Consider the following 20,575-nt stretch of genomic DNA (forward strand, 5'->3'; position numbering starts at 1 on the left):
TGTTTCATATGGTATTCACTTCTATACGTTTTCATTTATTGTGATGGTTTTATTCACTCATTTTTTTATTCATGTTTCCTGTTTTTTAAAAGAGCATGATTGCTTCACTAAAATGTTTATAATCACTTGTCATCTGACAATACATATTAAATTACAGTCTGCTTGTTTACCTTATTTTTGTCCACTACAAAATAATGTGTAATATATCTTAACACTGACAGAGACCGTAGTAGGGTTGTCAAGTTACTAATGCAATCAGGTGTTAGTGCACCTGTCCCTCATACACACGCATACGTTTTCATGTCTGTTATTAGGTTTGTTGGAGTTCATGCACTGCTGCAAGAACCAACCGGTAGACGACACCAAAGCACCGCGAGAGCGACCCCAGAAACCACACGGAGAAGTCTGATTTCGAGTCGCTCTCGCTGTATTGTGATGTCAATCTCCTGTCGTTTCTTGTGGTTCCGCATGAACTCGAACAAGTCTACTACGTCATAGGTCCCATGATAAGGTCAACATGGCGAATGCTGTCCATACTAATGGGAATGTACGTACTGTCTTAGCGCACGTTATGTAGGTACTCATGGAAATTCAGTACCTACTCAGTAAGTATACGATTTTAGTGCTACACGATCATGATTTTTAAAAGCAGTTATTTTATTGTTAATGCAGTGCTTTATATCCTTAGTAATATAGACTTTGTTTTTTGGGTAGATAGTAACCTGCTTTTTAGTAGAGAAATGTATAATCAGTTATCACTTCTGTGGTTTCATCTAAATCAGCACTATTAAAAATGTCCCAATCAGTGCATAGAAAACAACATTTCAAAGATTGAATGCTATTATCCGATAACATCTGTAGGCCTACATTTTTAACAACAGATCTTTTGAGCTTTTAAAAAATGTCCTGTACTTTGGAATTAGATATACTGTATTCTGTAGATTCTGTTAGCTCTTGTAGAACACGTGATATGTTGCTCTAAATCAGGTAGTAACAGTTTTTATTTATATTTTATTTATATAGTTATAGTGTTATGTTTACTTTCAGTAAACTGACAATACTTTGCAAAGTGAAAATGGATACAGCATGGTTTAAATATATAACATACAGGAAGTGTATGTAGAAGAAGAGGGGGTGTGTCCATAGTCCACCCATATGCACCCATTCCTCACAAAAATAAACACTTTTATTACTCATCATTTCATTTCCTTGGAAAAGTTTTATAATGAGGGCTTAAAATGTGAAATTTAAATATTAAAGTTAACTTAAATAAACTAACCACCATTGCATGAATACCGTATTAGACTTATAACACCAAATGTAGTAAAATTACTTTTTATGTAATCTTCAACTCTTATTCTGATTCTGCACAGTACAAAATGACTATTACATAAAGATAATGTCTATTTATTATTCATATTTCTATAAAGCTAAAGTTTAATGTTTTATATTCTGGATGTGAATTCATTTGTTGTAATGAACAGGTGAGATGATCAGAGGAGCTGAATTTTTACCACCATCATTAAGATATGGACTGAAGTAAGGAAAGAGTTTTCCAGTGAAAGTTTGATCAGTATAAGAGTAGATATGAGACCGACCTGGACTCTAGATCATAAAAACAAACCAAACCCTCCTCATAATCCACAAACACCCCGACCTTCTGTGGTTTCACTTTCAGACACAGAGGGACAGGAGGATCATCACAGGCTTTATATTCATTCTCATTCTTCAGCCGCACAGTCCAGAATCCATCCTCAGGAGACATTGTGATCTCTCCCTTTCTGTTAATAGATTCTCTGGCCACTCCTAAAGTCCATTTAGTTTTGTCCTTCACCTGAACCTCAAAATAAAATCTCCCTGAGGTGAATCCCTCTTTTCCCAGGACACAGACACACTCATCAAATCTCTCTGGATTATCTGGGAGTTTATGTTTAATGTCTCCAGTTCTCACTTGTTTTCTATCTTCAGACAGGATGAGATATGGATTTGCTGTATCAGGATCCAGAGTCACATCCACTGAGAGAGAGATGAGAGAATATGAATGACAATATAAAGATGTTGATGTGTTTATAATAGTAGAGATGAGTTTGTGTATGTAAAGTATTATTGTTAGTGAATGTGAGAGAAGAGTGTAGATCACACATTGTACCTGCATACTGCTGCATCTTCATCAACACTGTCAAGACAAATCACAATAAAACATCAACAAGAGTTTACAGAAGAAATGTAATACTATATTAAAACTATATTTCTATAGCCAATATTTGGCACAGCATTAAGTTGAGAATGAGATGAGAGAAAAAGTTGTGTTTCTTAACTCTGGTTCTTAAAGTGCCCCTCAGAAGATGGTATTTTAAAGTGACCTAATATTGTCTTGGAGCCCCCTACAATAGGTTTAAATCCATACAATGTCAAAATAAACATTTACTGTATATACAGTACTGTGTAAAAGTCTTCTTCTCCATTTGGCCAATTGTTTTTATAGCATTTCATTTTAAGATTTAAAATATATTTCATTAAAATATTACTGTATAAATGTAGCAAATTGCTGTTTTATTTAGTTTTGTATTATGTTATTGTTTCGAACATAAGTTTAACAGTTTTGAAAACAGTATGTGAGCATGTGTAAATTGGTCTGTATGTACAAAGAGTTTTGGCAGTTGTTGTGTCTAAATGAGAAAAGAATTCATGAAATTTGAGAGATGCAGTCATTGAAGGCATTTTGTGGAAAAGCAATGATAATTAATCCTCATTTTAGCCCACATAGTCTTCTGTTGTGCTCACTGTGTGAAGAGTTTTGCAAAAGTGACTTAAGTATTGAGAAATGTGTCCTAGCGTCTGTAAAAAACTGTAACATATGTCCACTTAAAGAAATTAATTTACACGGACATAAATATTATAGATGTTGTTAAATACATGAACAGAATCATGGACCAGTGGCATACATCAGATCTTCACATATTAAGCATAACACTCGGCATGTATGGCGGCTAATTATAGTAGCAGATAAAGCACAGTACTTTGCTAGCTGTTTGGCCGTTGGGCATCCTAAGCTGTTGTAACCCTGATATAATAAGGGCGCACTCATACTATACAAACTAAACCATGCCCCAGCGCGATTGTCCCCCCTCCCTACTCCCCCAGATGCACGCACTTACGCTATACTTTTATCGACTTGAGGCCGGGCGCACTTTAGTCATTAAGATGCGATTGTTTTGAACAAAACAGGAAGCGCTATCTTAACACTGGAAGCCATCATAATATTAAGTCAGTGTTTTTTATCCGGAGTCGTTTGGTGCGCAATGACACACAGCTCTCTCACATGTCTGTCATATTGCTTAGTTGATCTGTAGCGTGTGCAGCTCGGACATTCACGTAACCCTGCTGCGTGAATCATTAGGTTTTAACAAAGGCAGATGAAGGTGAGTGGTCACGCAATTGACGTCTCTCCTTTTGAAATTAGCTCTTATGCAATTGCGCTCACACTATTGCCTTTCGCGCCCCAGCCCATGAGAGCAAAACAATAAAACCCATCAATAAAAAGAAAACAAAAAATAAAGTTTTTTAATATATATATAAAATATTTAATCCAGATTAAGTGCATGATTGTCATGAGTTAACTATTCTAATTGACCTTAATTTAACATTTTTAAAGTATTTAATACTCTAATCAACATGGATGTGGACAAATATATGCTAAATGCAAATGTATGTTTACACCAGCCTGTTTACATTTTCAACAGAACCATCAGCCATTGTCTTGTATATGAATTTTCCTTTCAGAAGACCTTTTTTCTTTCTCCATTTCTGTTTGTCGCTGCATCATTTGTGACCCGTGCTCCAAAATTAGTTGGAATGAGCAAATTTTCATAAATTAGTTATTTATATTTTGACATTCTCTATTTTGACATTCTCTATTAAAAAACTTCCAAACAATGCATGATTTGTTGGAATCTGACAAAACATGACAGAGCTACACAAAAACCAATTTTTAGTATTTGGTTAGTGTATTCGAATCTAGTCTGTCATTTGTTATCGGTAAAGTTCATTGTTAGTTTTCATATCTAGTTTAGTGTCAGTTTAGTGTTGATAATATCCTGTCTTGTTTTGCCCCTCCTGGGTTTTGTTTTCCCTGTTTTTGTAAAATAAAGTCCTGTATTGTTCACCCCTGTCTGCACTTGGGTTCATCCGCCCCAAAATCAGATATTTTTCCCCAACATTTAACGAAACATTCACTTAAGACATAACAGATCTGCGTGAATTCTTGTCAAAACAGACATTTTTAAAACTGTAATTCTGTCTATGTGTCTTTATACCGGGGTCGGGCACTTGCGCGTCTGTGTGCACGCACTTCAGATGTCAGTCAGTGCGAGGAAGATCATTTTCGACTCTTATCTCTCTTAATAACTCTATTAGCATCAGCCAGATGCCAAACTTTATCTCTTTTAATAATAATTTTAACAGAAAGCAAGTCCTACACTTTATTTTCTCATTCTTGGGTTGATTCCAAGATGCGCTTTTGCTCCCTTTCAAGGGCACTTCAAGATGGGGTAACACTCCAGATAAGACACTCCAGATAAGAGATTGATAATTTGTTATATTTATATAGCACTTTCCATATAAAAAAAGGGGATTCTCTTCAACCACCACCAATGTGCAGCATCCACCAGGATGATGCGACGTAGAACACCCACCACACACCAGCTTATTAGTAATAGAGTAATATCGCCATTTAGTATTTATGGGGATGATTAGTAGGCCAATGGGCAAACTTTGGCCAGAATGCCGGGGCACACCCCTACTCTTGATGTTTTCATTGTTTTATTCGCCATCAGGCGGCCACGCTATGAGACACAATCTCATCTCCCTCAAAAGTTTAGGGATAGTTCTAATCACCGAAGGTCAGTTCATCCATGGAACACACACGTTACTAATAATCAACACCTAAAAACAAGTTATTGAAGAAACAGCCATTTACTGCCAATTACTGTGTTTGGTGCACACTTAACCATACCAATAATAATTTGTAACTAATATTCACCTACCAGTCTGAGTGATTGTCTCCTGTAGTTGAGTCAGAGCTGTTAAAGTGTCCACTCTCACATGAGTCTTCATACTGATCTCAGACCAGTTCTTCATATCTGGAGGTCTGAACAGGGATGATGGGCTAATCTGCAGGAGAGAGAGACATTACAGTACATATGAGCATACATAAAAAAATTACACATAAGCACACACCCCTGAAAATAACATCCAAACAATAACCAAACATTACCAATTTAATTTTTTAACTTAAACCAAATAACGAGGGCAAAAGAAAGAAAAAGAAGAAAGAAAGAAAAGAAAAAACTATAAGAAAATATAAACAGTTTTCCACAATCACTCTGAGACGTGCACTCAGTCCTCCTCACCCGCACTCCCAACATGCAAGAGAGAGAGAGAGAGAGAGAGAGAGAGAGACATTGACCTGTATGAGATGAAGATGGTCTTCACTGTGTATGATCTTGTCCACCTCACTGTCTCTCAGCTTCAGCTCAGTGATCTCCTGCTCCAGATCTTTAATGAGATCTTCATCCTGTTTCTGTTCTTCCTCCATCATCTCCAGCAACTCAGTCTGACATCTCTGAGAAATCAGTTTTTCATTACAATTCATCACCTTTATTTATAAGACAAATCAAAACATTATCATCCATCAAATATTTCACATCTTCAACTCACTTTTCTGAGTTCTGCTGAGTGTTTGATGTCTTGAATCTTCTTGATTCTCTTCTGGATCATCTGCTGAATGTCTGTCTGTGTCTTCATCAGTTGAGTCTATAGACAGACACATTTGATCATCTTCTGAGCAAAAGATCATGTTGTTTGAATATGTATAACAGATGAATAAAGCATGTATTAATGTTGTTATGAACTCGTACCTTCTTCTCTTTACTCTCCTCCTCTAGAGGAACAGTGTTGTGATTCTTGTGATCTCCATCAGTACAAAACACACAAACACGTGTCAGATCATCTCTACAGAAGAGCTCCAGAGGTCTCTCATGTTTCTCACATATATAGTCCTTTATATTCTCCACAGGATCTATCAGTTTGTGTTTCTTTAAGTTCAGAACTCTCTGGTGAGGCTCCAGGTGAGTTTCACAGTAAGATGTCTGACATGTTAGGCAGGACTTCAGGGCTTTTCTTTCATCACAGACGTCACAGAGGACTTCAGATCTTCTCAAACTGAACTTTTCTTTAAAGATCAGCGTGATCTCTCTAAGTGTTGTGTTGATGTTGAGTTCTGGTCTTTTACTGAATGTTTCTTTACAGTATGGACAGCTGTAGATCTGACTGTTGTCCCAGATCTGTTTCAGACAGATCTTGCAGAAGTTGTGTCCACATGGAGTGCTGACTGGATCACTAAACACATCCAGACACACACAACACTGAAGCTCTTCAGACAGAGAAACACTGGAGGATGACAGAGCTGAAAAACACAGAGAGAAATCATTAACATTTATCACTAACAATTTATATATTTATTAATTGTGAGTTGTTGACTTACACAGAGGTTCATCTTTACTGCGTTTTCTGGTCCGTCTTGGTGTTGGTGATGTTGGTGAAGATTCTGCCATTGTTCGACTTCCCTTTAAAGCTTAAGAGGAAACAACACAAATCACATCATCACATCTGACACCCACTTTATCAACTGTTTTAAGTTTAATGAACTATAAATTTCTCCTTTTGAAAGAGTCATCAACCTTGAAAAAGTGTTATCCACCTTACCCACCAGATGGGCAACATACATAGGACCCACATTGCCCCCACCTAATGAACCCCACGTTATATCAGGGCCCAGTATTGGTACAGGGCTGGTCCCTTATTATGTAATAATTTTACTTTTAATGTTTCATTGTAATTTACCTTATATATTTATCTACATAATATATTTGATTAAAACTGATAACCGATAAAAGCAACATAATTTCTGTTTGGTAAATATTAGTTTTTATCATGAATATTAAACTGTTCAATTATTTATGGAGGTGCAATATAAAAAATCAACAACATTAAAAATCTGCTAATGCAGGTAATGACTAACAATTTAACATAACACTTAAAACAAACAATGAAAGAAGTCAAACTCTTTAAACACTTGGGACTCAAAACAACACATACATTGCTCACTGTTCTGGAGATGGTCTTAATTCTGATAATTTTAAAAATTTTTGCTCAACAGTTTTATGAAGAACTTTCAAAGCATCTACAGTCAAACTCATTAAATGTCCTTGCATTTTTGCTTTGATTCATTGATGTGCCACATGTGAACTTTACATTTTCTAAAAACAACAACAGGAATAAATGACACGTTTAATGGTTGTGAGGCACACCTGCTGCTCCTGTAGAAACTTTATCCTTGTAATTTTAAAACTTTGCCTATTTTCAGCAAATTAAAAACATCAGAAGCAGGACTACTTTGTCAAGCGTAATGTGTCATAGCAGTGAGCAGGTCATATTGAGGTCTCCTTATAGAGGGTATGCATTGACGTCAGAGTATGTGAGCGGTGCGGAGTGGGAGCGGCGTGATTTTGCCAGGAGGGAGGAGCGGATTTTTTGAATGTCAGAGCGTCGCGAAAAAGCTCCACTATCACTCAGTCACGAGCAAGAACAAAAAACACTGTGAGACAAGAGAGGGACACTGAAAATGTTTCTAAACATATATTTTGGCCCCAATTGCATTTGTCACCATGGTCAGATTTAGATAAGAGACAAAACCATGGACGAAACAATGGATGAAAACGCAACAGATCCATCCCGGGAATGTGCCAACCCGTGGCCCCACCCTCGCCAGACTATTTCAATTTTCTGAACAAGTTGTTGATAGTTTTTGCTTCAAGTGTTTGCTGTGTTTACCAAAACAAAACTTCATCACCGCCTACAAAAATTCAACCCCTTGAGTGGCAGGGATCACTGATGATCACACTCTTAATTGATTTGGACAAACTCAGCATCACAAGACAGGTTTAAGACTTCAGCTTTGACATTTGACCACTGTTTGTTATTAAACTGGTTTGCAGTGACATTAATTTCTTAATTTATGCCAGGAGTGCAAAATAATTAATCTGTAACGCTCGTTATTTTAAATAGAAATCATCACTCGTAAAACATTCATTCTCGTCTTCTCCAGTTTATTTGTGTTCAAATACATAAAATCTACAGAATCCGCCAGGGATATTAGTGCAATGGTGCGCATATTTGGAGAAATAATGATTAATTATCACATGTTAGTAAAATAGTTAGTCTTACAGAATAACATTTCTATTTATTTTGCGATCTGAGGAGCTCAAAGAGCGAACGGAGCAAGATGTGTTTCTTCTTTTCCTGATTGGTGTCAGATTTAACTTCAGAGCTCTATCATTTGCTGTACAGCTGTCAATCACCTCACATGGTTCAATGTGCACTGTGGCAGTAGTAATGCAACATTTAGAAAATGTACTCTTGTACTCTTGATACTCAAGTACTTTTAAAAACAAGTACTTCAGTACTTTTACTTAAGTAGACATCTGACTGCAGTACTTTTACTTGCACTTGAGTAAAATAAAGCAAGGGGTATCTGTACTTGGCCGCGCATCACCGCACATCACTCGCGGATATCCGAACATTGGTAAAGAGGCGGGACGTGGGTGAAACTGAGGTGAATGGTTCCTGAAACCACGCCCGCCTAGGTTGACTTCAGTGACAGCAGTGGCTGTTTAATGTCACTCAAGCGGCCACGTCCTTAATTATGCAGAACTTTTTCTACTGTAAATTTGGCCATTTTAACATGGAGGTCTATGGGAATTGACTCCCCTTTGGAGCCTCTAGTGCCCAGTCGATGAATTGCAGTTTAAACTTCCGTATTGACTTCTTCAGAGAGATCGGAAGGTTGCCCCTCGGTTGACACACTGATTTGGGGTTGGTTGAAACGTGCATGCATACTGCATTATTTCTGTTACTCCTAATACTACACACACATATAAACTCACACACTTACACACACACAATTAATGTATGTAAAAATAATAAATATTGTATTATAATATATTTAGGGCTGGGAAAAGTTTAATCGTGATTAATCGCATACAAAATAAAAGTGATTTTTGCATAATATATGAGTGTGTGCTGTGTGTAATTACATAATATATACATAATACAGTATATAGTAGGCCTATATATATATTATAATATATGGAATACATATAATACAATATATATATATATCAGTGATTCTTGGGAATTTGGTTAAATTTTAAATTTTGAAAAAAAAGTTAGTTAAATTAGAAAATCTGAAAGTATATCATTATAGACCAAGGTCTTGGCTGTTCAGCAATTTACTGGTGCAACCTCCCCTGTTTGTATTTTTTTCATAAAATAGGTGTTTTTCCAGTTATTACTCATACAACATTTACTTTAAGCCTAAATAGAAAAAGTAATTATTTTTTTAATTTAATAAACATATTTTTGTATTAATAGAGAATATTAATTGAATAACTCAACATCACTGAAGAAACATATTGTAAGCATATTCATTTAAAACAAATAAAACTACGTCTGACGGTGGTGACACTAATCTGACGGTGGTGACATTGGCCTCATTATTCCAAAATGTATACCACTCAAGTCAATGGCTTCTTGCATAAACTTTATGGAAATATTTGGTCCAAAAAATAACAATCCTGAGCACTGTGATGAACAAATATCAAATCATAACTTCCTAAAATACATAAAACCTGACAGAAAAGACAGAACACCTGACGGTGGTGACATCTGACGGTGGTGACAAAAACCTAATATAGATAGAACCTAAAAATAGATGAGTTGTTCACATTAGCCATCTTGTTTTCCCTCTGTTGCTAGCTACTTCAGACCTCTTCTTAAAAATGATACATATATTTCATAATCTAATCGAATATTTTTTTATACAAAAATGACAGTGTTGACTTGTTATGGTTGTCACAGTAGCAGTGCCCCAAAATATGAAGACGTTTAAGAGAAAATAGCAAACATACAGGAGCTTGAGTGATCTTGAAGCATGCAGTAGAGCTGAAGGTTTGAAAATGAGGTCCTCAGGAATGCAGTTGACCCTGTAGTTGCCTGATTTTTTTTTATTTATAAATATCTGAAATATGTGGGACACATTTTGAGCAATCACAAAATAATAGTAAATATTGTTCAAAACTCACTGTTTGTAGTTTTTAATACATATTACGATGTACCCTTTCATGTGGTAAATATATTATTCAATTCAATTATTACTTTTGGCTTTTTTAATCAAGTTGAAATGATTATCTCTTAACCTAGGACAGCTGGTCTTGGGCCAGCATATAATCATTTAATTAATAAAAAATAAAAATGAACCTATAAAAGAACCTTACATATGTGCAAAGGACCCCCTGATTATAACATTGATTCTTTTTCTTCATGAAAATGTTATTAATTTCCAACAGAATTAGCACTTTTCTTAGTGGGACATGTTTTTGCCAAAGTTTCAAGATAATCATATTATAGTAATACTATTATACAGTATGTTGTCTATTTATAAATACTGTATAATAACTGTCTGGGGTGTCTTAAGAGAATAGCTGGCCTGATAAAGTAGAAAGTTTGACTTCAGTGCCACTCACCACACACACACACACACACACACACACACACACACACACAAGCACGCGCACACTAACATGGTTAAAAATTTAGCTAAAATTGGCAGAAATTGTTTGATTGATTGACTTATTGTAAGTCGCTTTGGACAAAAGTGTCTGCTAAATGACTAAATGTAAATATAAAAGCAGTTCTGCTTACTGCATGTCAACTCGGTTCTCAGTCGTCTCTTATTTTGACAGACGCACACTGACGCTGCATGCTTCATAAAAAAGCCTGAAATGTTGTGATTGGGCTGTTGAAATGTCAAATAAAAAAGAACTAATGGGCTGCTGATTAGGTGTCTTCTGGGCCGGTCTATCCGGAAAAAAAACCCATCTTACACTAACTTTTTTGAAAAATGCAGTACATTGCCACCGTGCCTTTTAGTGCCATTAATGAATTATGTAAAACAGAAACAAACAAAATGAAGAAATAAAGCAATGGCCCAATATGCACGAGTGTTATGGGCTGGTCAGACAAAAACAGTGTGAGATGTATCAGATAATAATATAATTTGATCATATAAACAGACTTGAAATGATGATTAGTAGCCCTGGGGCAAAAATAATACGTTACGACAAAAATGCTAAAAAAACTGCCAAAGTACTACCTCAGCAGATGAAGAGCTGATAAAGAGATGTCTGTATTGTCAACTATATGCATCTACCTATTTTCGATAAGATGAACTTTGATCTCCATGTGGTGAATAGACACAGGTTGTAAGGTGCGAGCTGGAAACCCAGGTAAAATAGAAAAACACTTCCTTAATGTACTTACTTAAAGTCCTCTATTTTTGCGCAATAGTTTTTTTAATATAAAAATTATATATATATATATATATATATATATATATATATATATATATATATTATTCAGTACTTAAAATCAACTTAAGAACATTTAGGTGTACTATCTGTGCTATTTTGAGACACCACTAAAATGAGCTAACATTTTTAAAAATGTATTTAGCTTCTTTATACTTTATACTTTAAATATTTTTTAAATACAGAGACATCTGTTAAATGCAAATTTTAGTTCATATTCATGGCGTCTCAAAATAGCACATATAAGTACACTTAAATAACGTACTAAAGAATAATTTTTTGTATAATAAGTACAAAATGTATTGTGTAAAAATACACCACTTTAAGTACATTATGGAAGTGCACTACTTTTTGACCTAGAAATGAAAGTGTGGAGTGAAATAAGCGTATCTCTAGCAAACTGATAACACGATGCATTCAGCAGCGATCTGAAATCTGTCTAAAGTCCACATCTCACTGTACTTCCTGTTACTCTTACGTGTGACTCGGTGAAAACATTAAACTTTGACAATGAAACAAAAACATTTAATAAAACATTAACATTTCAGTGTAGATTAAACTAGTTTAACTCATGCATAACCTGACTTTGTCTAATGTGTTCTAGTTAGACATAAACCCTACTGAATCAGAACACTAACATTAGAAACTTGTTCAGAGAAATTTCTCATATATTTTCATCATGTTACCTGTGAATGAGCATCAGATGTGTTCATGTAGGCTTTAAAAGTCTCAAATATCTTCTTTCTTGAAGAGATGAAGAGTTTAAAAGCTTCCAGAATGTCGTAGGCAGTTTAGTTCCAATCCAACCCAACGTTTTGAAACAACCCAGCATAGGTTTATTTCAAGGTTATCTCATAGCAATTCATACGCATTTTACAAGGTAGCTAATTATTTACTAAAAGCCAACCCACCTTTGATAATGTCATAGCTCCTCCCACATTTTCTCTTACATATGGATGTGGATCTGTATGAGGTGTGTTTAACATGTGTAGATTTTATATACAGATTAAATTTAGATTATATAAATTAAAGAAGTCAATTTATGCAATTTCCCATATTCAATGATCGTTGAAATTAAAGATCATTCAATCGAATAATTGTGCAATAAGCCTTTACTGCAGTGGCATATAGCCAATGACATAAAAGTGTGCGTAAAAACGTCCTCACGCGAATTAAAATATTTTATTTTGTCTAAAACATGCTAGTGGGATTGTAAAATGTGGCAATGTAGTTGATGATTTTGATCATATCTTATTCATACCTTATATCAGTCAACTTATTTCGTAATAAAATATAATGACTAATAGACAAAGTGTATGACTCCGCCTCACATTGGCACTCTGCAACAGTCGCATGAAAGTCCATGTGTCCATATGAAAATAAAAGTTTCATTATCATCAAGTGTTATTTTTCTAGTTGTTCACTTCGCTTTCCAATTCATTGATAAACTGTTTGTTGTAATAATATCCTAGAAGCACAAAAAGGGCACTTTTCCCGTCGCCACCTCAGCTTAGACCTGCAGCGTACTTTCAGCAAAGATGCTTATAAGCTTATATTATGGAGATGGCAACCTTCCATTAGAAAACCTGCAACAGCCAACTTGGCTAGCGTGCAGCACCTCAGCCAGTCAATAATGATCAATGATATCTTTTGCGTGCATGTTACGACACTCAGTTACAGTTTACATTTGTCAGTTTCTTGCCAGAATTTCAGATAATATTTTAATCTGTTCATTAAAAAGGCTTCCCTGAAGAGCGTCTTTGCTTTTAGTATGCTAACCATATTTATATTTTCTGTATCGGACCCGATCATGTACACTGCGGATGCTATTTTGTTGCATTGGCAGAAAGCCTCATCTCGCATGACGTTAAAAAGCCCAAGTGTGTGTTTGGCACTGAGCATCGCTGTCATTATGGCTAGTTTAATTTCTGCGCGCTCGCTTCATTTTTTTTCTCCAGCTGTGTGTGTTATGCCCAGGCGCCGCACACATCTTGTTTGTTCAGCAATCGTTAAGTTTTCTCAATTTAATTCTTATCAGTAATTAATTGAAGATTGTTAACATCCCTATTATAAATGTTAAGATTTATATAATTTAAATTTAATTTGTATATAAATTCTAGAGGCCATTGGAGTACAGTGAACTCATTGTCATGTTCAAGAAACCTGGGGTGCTTCTCAATATGCATCCTCATTTCCTAGCTCCTACGTCCTACATCCTACGACCTGGAAACCGATAGAGCTTCGACATCTTGTAGGACATGTCAATTCTTTAATTGTACCGTGAGTAATAAGGAGTTAGTATGCTTCCTGAGGAGTTATGAGTGAACGGAAGTGTTTAATCAACTAAACCTGACGCACGTATAAATCTCCTTTACATCTTCGCGTTTTAAAATATGCATAAATGTTGGTATTATTCATTAAAATATTATAAATCTACACTTGTTTCAGACAGTATATTTAATATGTATGTAACAGATCTATATAAATGATCAGTGGTATAGACACATATATTAACTTTATAGCACTTATAGTAATTTCTTTATTTAAATGTAGTAAGGCTATGAAGGAATGCCATTTTACTAAATACTTTGTCTCCTCCGGAAGCAAGGAAAGGAAACAAGGATGCACACAAGATGATTTAAGCTTTGTGACATGATGCTTAAGCTGCTGAAAGTAGCCATCAGAAGATGGGTACACTGTGGTCACAAAGGGATGGACATGGTCAACAACAATACTCAGGTAGGCCTCAATAGGTCCTAAGGGCCCCAAAGTGTGGCAAGAAAATATCCCCACACCATTACACAACCATCACCAGCCCGAATCATTGTTGCAAAGCAGGATGGATGCATGCTTTTGTGTTGTTTATGCTTCAGTACCTTTTTCCAGAGGACAGGAGGGTGAAGAGCATGTATGAGGTATGAGTCGGGTCCAGCACAATTCTGTTGGCTTTGTGGATGCAGTTAATCTCCATGATAGAGGGGAGAAAGACCCCGATGATCTTCTTAGCTGTCCTCACTGTCCGCTGTAGGGTCTTGCTATCTAAGACAGTGCAGTGCCCAAACAAGATAGTGATGCAGCCGCTCAGGATGCTCTCAATGAACCCTCTGTAAAACGTGAACAGGATGGGGGAGGAAGATGTGTTTTCCTCAGCCTATGTAGGAAGTAGAGACGCTGCTGAGTTTTCTTGCTGATGGAGCTGGTGTTCAGTGACCACGTGAGGTTTTCTGCCAAATGAACACCAAGGAACTTTTGACCATCTCCACTGGGGATCCGCCGATGTCCAGGCAGAGGGGTCGTTCCGTGCTCTTCTAAAGTCAACAACCATCTCTTTGGTTTTGTCTACATTTAAAGACAAAATCCAAAAAGCCTCCCTTTGGAGTAATTTTCTGTCTCTATCACCACCTCTCCTGTGGGGGAGAATCCTCTCGATACCCAGGAAGTTCATGTCAGCTGGAGAGTGGTTAGCAGACTTGAAATGACGAGAAATTGAAGATGTATCATCCTGTCTTCTAATAGCACTAGTGTGTTCAATTATTCTTGTGCATAATGCACGTGTAGTTTTCCCAACATACAGTTGTGAACATGGACAAACGATGATGTAAATCACATGTGTGCTTTTGCAGGTAATCAATTGTCTAATCTTATATGTTTTTAGTGTACGAGGATGTGTGAATGATTTACATTTAACATACTTAGTACAAGAAGAACAATTGTGACATGGGAAGTTGCCTTGGGCATCGATGAGAGTGGTTGGAGACGAGATATGGGTATCAGCATGGACCAGTTTGTCCCTCAAATTAGAGCTCCTGGAGAAAACACAAAGTGGTTGATCATTAAATATATTCAATAATTGAGGATCAGTTTGAATAATATGCCAATGTTTCTTGATGATGTTTTTGATATCATTGCTCAGTGGACTATATGTGGATTTGAAAGTACATGAAAAACTGATTCATGGGGCTATCCTAACAAGTGGCTTGATATTGCTCTTAAAGGAGCGGTGAATCAAATACTCCATTTTAACTTGATAATTTGTTATATAAGAGGTCAGCATACTTAAATGAACATCCTGCAAGTTTCAGAACTGAAAACGTCTGTGCTTCTGAAATATAACAGTTTTTGGCACCAAGCCAGTTTTACACCAGAGTGTGGAATTTGGAAATCTATGACGTCAAAGTAGAATTGAAGCACCTCCCATAGCCAAATACAACCACCACTTTTGTAGCCCCGCCCACAGCTTCGCGTGACACACGTGTGTCTCAACAAGTAAACATGTCTTTAAAGATTGACAAATGTAACCAAAATGACTTTTAAATAATTTTTTTTCTGAGAGACTTTTATTTTGACGCTGTGATCTGTTATGATAGACAAACCATGGAAACGCATTTTCGGTTGTGGAAGAACCGCGTGGGAACAACACAGAAGCTAAATACTTTAATTCGGAGGCTTGGAACATAACATTAGCAATGCATGGATAAAGTTTGCTTTTGAAGAAGTTCCAGCTCGTGTTGGGAGTGTTTGTTAACGTTGTGTACACGGATTCATTTGTAAAGAAGTCGATGCTGGATTTGCAGAGAGACTGTGATTAAAAGCACCATTTATATTGGATCTGACAACAATGACACAGCAGTATACACAGTAAGACATTTTACTTTATTTAAGTTACTGCATTTCATTATTGCTTTGTTAGAAGAGATTGCTTGATATGTCCTGTTGTAACATCCGTGTCTAAACACGTTTGTTTGACTGTTTTAATTTACTAAAAACATTAATCGATTAATAAAGGTACAACACTTAACAATACGACTGTAATTTAAGAGGTAGAAATATACAAAGGTAGTGATAAGGAAGGATTTATCAGCCGCAGTTTAGATTCTGATGCCCGTTTACTGTGTTGTATACGGTAATTTAGTCGAGTTCCGTTTGAAAGGTCAAACACTCAACAAAGCTTATTTTTATCATATAACTGTGGTTTGTAACATTACGTGAATGTAAAAGCAACCTCACAAGCACAATAGAAATATACAAAGTTATTGATAAGGATTTATCAGCCGCAGTTTAGATTCTGATGCGTGCTTACTGTGTTGTTTACGGTAATTTAGTCACGTCGAGTTTTGTTTCTACTTTAATATACGTATTGTCATTTATGTGTATCATCTTTAGCACCCAGAATCTTTTGTGGCTCAAACATATTTGTGTTCGGCTGCTATTTTTATCACATTAATGTTTTTAAAACATTTCCCCACGTGCAATGACAGGGTAATGAAACTATCCAATCATAGCAGTGGGCGTTTACGTCCAGGTCTTCAGTACGGCTCGCCCCTTCAAACGAACCATTTCTCCAGAGAGCCACTAATCCATGTTACAAAATAGCCTATTACTTATTGCTTTTGATGTTTTTGAATGTAAAAACCACGCGAACATCATAAGTAGACATCAGACAACAGTATAAAACAATAAAATCAACAAATTCACGGCCCCTTTAAGAAGGTCTCTAAAATACAAAGACACGAGGAGACCAACTTGACCAAAGATACAAAAAACAAGAGTTTTTCATGTACTTTCAAATCCACATATAGTCCATTGAGCAATGATATCAAAAACATCATCAAGAAACATTGGCGTATTATTCAAAGTGATCCTTAATTATTGAATATATTTAATGATCAACCACTTTGTGTTTGCTCTAATTTGAGGGACAAACTGGTCCATGCTGATACCCATATCTCGTCTCCAACCACTCTCATCGATGCCCAAGGCAACTTCCCATGTCACAATTGTTCTTCTTGTACTAAGTATGTTAAATGTAAATCATTCACACATCCTCGTACACTAAAAACATACATGGTTAGACAATTGATTACCTGCAAAAGCACACATGTGATTTACATCATCGTTTGTCCATGTTCACAACTTTATGTTGGGAAAACTACACGTGCATTACGCACAAGAATAATTGAACACACTAGTGCTATTAGAAGACAGGATGATACATCTTCAATTTCTCATCATTTCAAGTCTGCTAACCACTCTCCAGCTGACATGAAGTTCCTGGGCATCGAGAGGATTCTCCCCCACAGGAGAGGTGGTGATAGAGACAGAAAATTACTCCAAAGGGAGGCTTTTTGGATTTTTGAACTGAAATCTTTATTTCCTGAGGGTATGAATGAAGAACTTGAACTATCATGTTTTTTGTAAAATTCAACTATTCTCTACAGTTGATGTCTCATATTTCCTTCTAAATGTTGTTGTAACTGGTTGTGAATTTTGCTTAAGTGATCAATGAGGTAATCACTGACCTGAGATAATTGTTCACAAATTACTTGAGATAATTGCTTTCAGCTGATTGACCTCAATTACTGACTTGTTCAAAAAGGGTGAATCTTGTTTGTCAATCGAGCACTGAGGAAAGCAAGAGCTGAAACGTTTGCTCGCCTTGTCTGTTTTTATATTCACTTGCACTTTATAAATAAAAACTATGTTTTTGTAGACTTTTTGTAGACTTATTGTCACAAGTGGATCAGTGTGCGGTTAGCCACTCTCTTTACTCAATTACTCGTTTGGCTCCACGCACCTGAAGTACATGGACTTATAACTAAGTAAACTTCTTTGGTATCTTATCTTAGTTACTCACCACGGTTGTGTCATCGGCGAACTTGCATCACTGCACAGTCATGAGTCACTAGTGTGAACAGCAGGGGTCTAAGCACACAGCCCTGCGCTGCCCCAGTGCTCAGTGTGGTGGTGTTGGAGTTGCTCCCAGTCAGGAAATCCAGGATCCAGTTGCAGAGAAAAGTGTTCAGGCCCAGCAGGTTCAGCTTCTCAACCAGGTGCTGAGGAATGATTATGCTGAATGCTGAACTGAAGTCAATAAACAGCATTCGTACAAAGGAGACTTCATTGTCTAGGTAGATGAGGGCCAGATGGAGGGTTGTGGTAATGGAGTGGCACCTGGTGTGGCCTTCAGCTGCTGTAGCTCATCTGCTTTATCTCTCATCTTTTCATCTACTGCTGGAGTATGCACACTTTAAAGCATAAAACTGATTTATCATGTAAACAGTACAGAAGTGAAGAAGTAAAGATGTCATATGTTGCCTGTATTTGAAGAGAAGTTGAAACACAGCCTCCTTTCTTTTGTTACATCACAAGAAACACTGTATCATACCAGTATCGGAAATGCGTCTGATACCATAAAAAATTCTGGCACCATTTTCTTAAACAACCTAATTATGCCCATTATAGCTTATGCTAAAGCTAACGCTGCAAAGCGAAACTAATTTCTTCTTCGCTGCTCTGAAAACAACACCTGAAGTACATGGACTTATAACTAAGTACACTTCTTTGGTTGGAGAGCTACATATCTTCCTTAGTTACTCACCACGGTTGTGTCATCGGCGAACTTGCATCACTGCACAGTCATGAGTCAGTAGTGTGAACAGCAGGGGTCTAAGCACACAGCCCTGGGCTGCCCCAGTGCTCAGTGTGGTGGTGTTGGAGTTGCTCCCAGTCAGGAAATCCAGGATCCAGTTGCAGAGAAAAGTGTTCAGGCCCAGCAGGCTCAGCTTCTCAACCAGGTGCTGAGGAATGATTATGCTGAATGCTGAACTGAAATCAATAAACAGCATTCGTACAAAGGAGACTTTATTGTCTAGGTAGATGAGGGCCAGATGGAGGGTTGTGGTAATGGAGTGGCACCTGGTGTGGCCTTCAGCTGCTGTAGCTCATCTGCTTTATCTCTCATCTTTTCATCTACTGCTGGAGTATGCACACTTTAAAGCATAAAACTGATTTATCATGTAAACAGTACAGAAGTGAAGAAGTAAAGATGTCATATGTTGCCTGTATTTGAAGAAAAGTTGAAACACAGCCTCCTTTCTTTTGTTACATCACAAGAAACACTGTATCATACCAGTATCGGAAATGCGTCTGATACCATAAAAAATTCTGGCACCATTTTCTTAAACAACCTAATTATGCCCATTATAGCTTATGCTAAAGCTAACGCTGCAAAGCGAAACTAATTTCTTCTTCGCTGCTCTGAAAACAACACCAGGATTGTAAACCTATATTATACAGATACACACCTAGGTATCGGATCGGTATCGGACGATACCCTAAGCCCAGGTATCGTTATCGGGAAAGAGAAAAATGGCATCAGAATCGTATCTCTAATTACCACCCTGGGTGTGCATTATTTTCTTACAATTCAATGGCTCATCGTCAATTATTCCTTACAGATAACATGAACTATCAATGAACAATACTTCTACAGCATTTATTAATCTTTAGCACACAGCTGATGGTATTCATTGAATTCCATCGTATTTGTTTTTTCTACTATGGAAGTCAGTGTTTAGAATCAGCTGTGTGCTTACATTCATTAAAATATCTTATTTTGTCTTCATCAGAGAAAAAAAATTCATACAGAATTAGAACAACATGAGGATAAGAAAATGACAGAATTCATTATGTGTGTGGTGACTTATATCAGAGTGAAACAGCCTCTGCAATGAAAAAGGATACTGTAGGTCTGGAATTGAAATTGTCTATTGAGAACTGATTGGATCATTGGAAGTTGGGTCATGTTGCTATTTGCTAATCACTGTGATCTTTTCCTGGACCTGCCATACCATATGACTGGAAGTAAATAACGTTTAAGGGCCTTTTCTCAATATGCGTTCTTGTCTGTACTTGTGTTCTTGTGGACATGTGAAATCTAATCAGATGCGGCCCATGTACTGTTCCAAATCAAAGTTCGCATCAAGCCAAGTTCACATAACATCCCTTGATGTTTTTGATCCACCCATTTTATCGTGGATGCATCAAGAGGTGATGTGTGTGTGTGTCACATGTTGTCTTGTATTGACTGCACCAGTTATCCTTTGTCCTAATTAGTCTAGTTCCACCTGTAACTGTTTGGCTCCCTCATCACTATGTGTATTTATACTCCCTGTTCTGTTAATCTTTTGTTGGTTATTGTTTAGTGTGTATGCCATGTACGTTATGTTGATCATCAATAAACTTCAATGTCATTTGTAGACTTGACTCCTCGTCTTCCTTAGAGTGCATACGTGACAGAATAACCGACT

At 36.7% G+C, this 20,575-nt stretch overlaps 1 pseudogene; it reads right to left on the reverse strand.

Annotated features, from left to right (window-relative positions):
* Positions 1-1,319: 1,319 nt before the first annotated feature.
* On the reverse strand, positions 1,320-12,346 carry LOC141349019 (E3 ubiquitin-protein ligase TRIM39-like; annotated as a pseudogene).
* Between the last annotated feature and the right edge of the window lie 8,229 nt (positions 12,347-20,575).

The sequence above is a fragment of the Misgurnus anguillicaudatus genome, chromosome 21 (genome assembly GCF_027580225.2).
Source record: "Misgurnus anguillicaudatus chromosome 21, ASM2758022v2, whole genome shotgun sequence".
NCBI lineage: Eukaryota > Metazoa > Chordata > Actinopteri > Cypriniformes > Cobitidae > Misgurnus > Misgurnus anguillicaudatus.